The sequence below is a fragment of the Dermochelys coriacea genome, chromosome 1 (assembly GCF_009764565.3).
Source record: "Dermochelys coriacea isolate rDerCor1 chromosome 1, rDerCor1.pri.v4, whole genome shotgun sequence".
NCBI lineage: Eukaryota > Metazoa > Chordata > Testudines > Dermochelyidae > Dermochelys > Dermochelys coriacea.
In genome coordinates this window covers 126652890-126656746 of record NC_050068.2, presented here as the reverse complement: position 1 = coordinate 126656746, position 3857 = coordinate 126652890, and the positions used below count along the sequence as shown (strand labels likewise).

Below are 3857 nucleotides of genomic sequence, written 5' to 3'. Positions count from 1 at the left end.
GGGGTTACAATACAGTTCTAGTAAATGTGAGGGAGTGACTATGCTAATAGTCTATGGTAATAGGGAGTGCTATGCTAATCGGGAGTGACTATGCTAATACAATATACAGTATTAAGATGGAAGTGATTATGCTAATATTGAGTTATGCCTCTGAGCATGCCTAATGAGAACCAGATGTTTCCACAAGCCTGAGCAGTCATTAGTGAGCTAGGTGTTGATGCAGTTAATAAAATGCTCTGCCTTCTCTCCTGACAACCCAACCTTGTGAATGCTTAATCAAAATTAAAGCATCAGTGAATTTGTTAATTTCACATTTCTTTGAGACTGGAATTCAAGCTTGTTGCTGCACAGCATCTAACAGATTATGTGCTTACCATGGCCCTGATCACTTTCCTTGAATGGGATACAACATACCCCTTTTCTCTCTCTGTCTCTGTTGTGACTTTGCAGATTGCAAGATTTTTAAGGAAGTGACTGTGTCATATATGACTAATGCCTAGCACATTTGGGGCTCTACCAAACAACTAATAATAAAAGCTGCTGAACTCTGCCCAACTGGTGCCATTAGAACAGCTAATACACCCTTGGTGACGAACCACTTCCAGATGTATTTGTTCACTCATCTGGTTCCTCGGCACCTGGCTGGTGCCACGGCTGTGCCACAGGGACTTAAGTGGCAGTGACAGCATGTGGCTTGTAGGAATAGGGGAAGGAGCAGTGAATGAGTAGCCTAGAACAGTCAATTGTACTGATACAAATTCGATGCAAACTCCCCATTTCCTCACTGCTACTTGTAGCTGTGGGGTACATGAGAGGAAAATCTCTTGGCCTTCCCTCTACCAGACAATAAGAAGGGACCACATATTTCATTCTCTCAACTCTTCACATACCCATACACTGAATCCAAGAACGGGAATATGCCACTTCATTTTCACATACCATCCCTGCAAGAGGAAATAAAGCAGGCACATATTCATTAACCTCTTACCCTTCCTACACAAACCATCAGAGAAGGAGGACATGGGAAAAGATTGGTCAGGTTCTCCTTCAGTCCAGCTGCTCCTTGCTGTCATAGCAAACTGTTACTCCACTACAGTTTGTGTGCCTACTAGAAAGAGAGGAGTGTAAGTAAATAACAATTTAAGAGAAGAGAGAGAGAAAAGAGATTTAAAAGGGACCAATGGAGAAGCAAGCAGAGAACTCAGAAAACAACAACATGGAAATGAGGACGCAAGAAGTGGGAAATAAAGAGAGAAAAGGGGGGGAGAATCAGAAACTGTAACTCCAGCAACTGAAGAGTCCACAGTCAGTGTGGCACTACTGAGCTACCTGCACTTGACCATTTCAGGCAAACAGAGGCAGCTGAGCACCAGTTGGGTAGTTACCCAGCAGGATAATCTAAAAGAGCAACTTTAAGGCAGGAATCCAGAAACCATCCAAATAAACCAAACAGGAAAAAAATCAAGAAGTTCCAGCTTTTCTATGCAAGATGGTATTTGTATTTCCCCTGCATTTATTGCTGTAGGCTTCTCTTGAGCAGAGACCACTGCTTTGCCACTATGTAGTAATTTTGTAATTAAGCAGGGACAAAAAATGACCTAACTCGTTTGGTTAAAACCCTAAATCAAGGTCTGAATATAGATCTGTAGATATACAATTATTCCTCCAATAAGAGAGAAAAGGTTGCCTGTTCCACTAAATCAATCTTTAATCTCTCCATCATTTGAAATATTTTTCCATATCCAGATACTTTCAAAGTGAAATTATGTTCAGATTCAACTAACATGCTGGCCTCTCCATATTCCCTCCATATACCACATAATATTTGCTGAGGAATGTTAAACTATGTACAGTAAGCAGGCTGTAAAACATAAAGCACCTAATCTAGTACTCTGAATTGGAGCCTCAAGTCATCTCTGCATTACACCATTTATAGTAATATTCAAAGAGTTCATGGCAATCTCGTATCTCAGAATCTCAAAACCCATATGTGCAATTGCAAAGAGATGGTTTTGCTGATGAAATAGAAAGTGTATGGTGTGCAGACATATTACAGGAAATTTTTATTCTTTCAGTTACTGTAATATAAATAAAACAACCAGCTTTCAGGAGCCAATGGGACTTTGGTTTTATTAATCTCCCCTTCTACACATGAATTTAATACTTGATTCTTACTCAGATGAGAACTATCTTCCTAGTCAGAAAGGTCTGGTACTGGGAATTGTGAAATGGCAGCCACCCCAGTCAGCTGGCCCAGTTGTTCTCTGGAAAGATGTAGCTTGGAAAATATCCTGACAAACCCTGTGTTATCGCCATACATACTCTCAACAAGCCATACATATCTACTTCTTGCAGGGACATCCTGGTGCCCGAGAAGCTCATCTCTGATCAGTAAAGTATCAATCTCCATTGTTTCATTGGTTTTCTCCACATGCTTGATCCCATAAAAGGCTTGACCTGGTTCATGCTGTAACATCTGGTAAAAGTCTTCCAAGTCTTTAACCTCACCAGCTACTCTAGTATCAGAGAGGACACTAGTTATAGATGGATTGCTATAGAATACTTCTTTCAAGGTATATTTTTGTCCAGAAGATGAATGAACCTGCAAGAACTTGGGCCTGTGGTCCAGCAGCAGCTTGTTTTCCATCTTCTTCACCTACTGAAACATGTAATAACAGAACTGCTCTCTCAAAAAGTCCGGGCTGGCAATGAGCACACACTTCACCACAGCAAAGTTAATGTACCATTAGATCCCTTGAATGACACTCTCATAAAACCCCTCCAAGGCCTTGTCATGCAAGGAGCAGTTGCGCCTCCTCTTCCTGGGGATGTTCATTTCAACCTTGGCTTGCCGGAGCCTCATGCTGGGAGTTACCAGGCAGATGTGAGCAAGACCTTCCTGCATCACTACTGCCACCACATGAGCAGTGCACTTTGGGTCACAGGCTTGCTTTATCTTCTCTCGCTCCACATTGTCCCAGTGCTTCTTGGCCAAAGTGAACTTGCACTTGCGTTCCAGCTTAATGGTGTGGAAGGCCTCCATCTTGATCTATTAATTCTTCTTGATGTTTGTCCCTTTGACTTGCAGCTGGCATGCCTGGGAATCAAAATCAATTGTCTGCACACAGATAGTGACAGTGGTGTGAATGTGGTAGCTGCCTGGGTTGTCAGTCTGCACCTTCCTGACTGTGGAGGCCTTCAGGCTGTCTCCTACCTGTGGAAGGTTATAGATGTGCCACATGCCATGCTACCTGACCTGCACTGTCCTTCTCAATATCTTTGCTGAGGACTTTCATGCTGCCCACTGTTTTGGAGGAGTTGGGTAATAATGTTCAGGAACTGCTTTGGGGATGTGGGCTCCTTCCTCTCTCTCAGGGAATGGGACACTACTCTGCAATTCACAGCTGGGATGAGGGGAAAATGCAAGCCCAAATACACTAACAGAGAGAAAAATAACTTGTAATTAAATATCAGAAAAATTGATGAAGGATTCTATTGTAAATTCTATCAGCTGCATACTAAAAAGATACAGTAATTTAGTTATTAAAGATTATCTTTATTAGCTATCTTATCTACTGTATATAATTAAAACATTGGTGCTGGATACCTTTATGTAACCATAGCTATGATAGAGGATCTGATTGGCCAATAACAACCACACAAATTATAGTTCAATTCAATGAATACTACTGTGCTATACAGGCTTGAACCAACTCCTGCTGAAGTCTGTGGGAGTCTATACTAAGTTTAAGAGTAGTTGGCTTTATACACACACTTTGTACTTGGGGGAAAAAACATAACTCAGTACTAGAAATATAATATCATACAAGTGCTAGAAATATCAATTATATTCTGTG

At 41.3% G+C, this 3857-nt stretch overlaps 1 pseudogene; it reads right to left on the bottom strand.

Moving 5' to 3' along the window:
• Window positions 1-2194: 2194 nt before the first annotated feature.
• LOC119846294 lies at window positions 2195-3296 on the bottom strand (annotated as a pseudogene).
• Window positions 3297-3857: the final 561 nt, after the last annotated feature.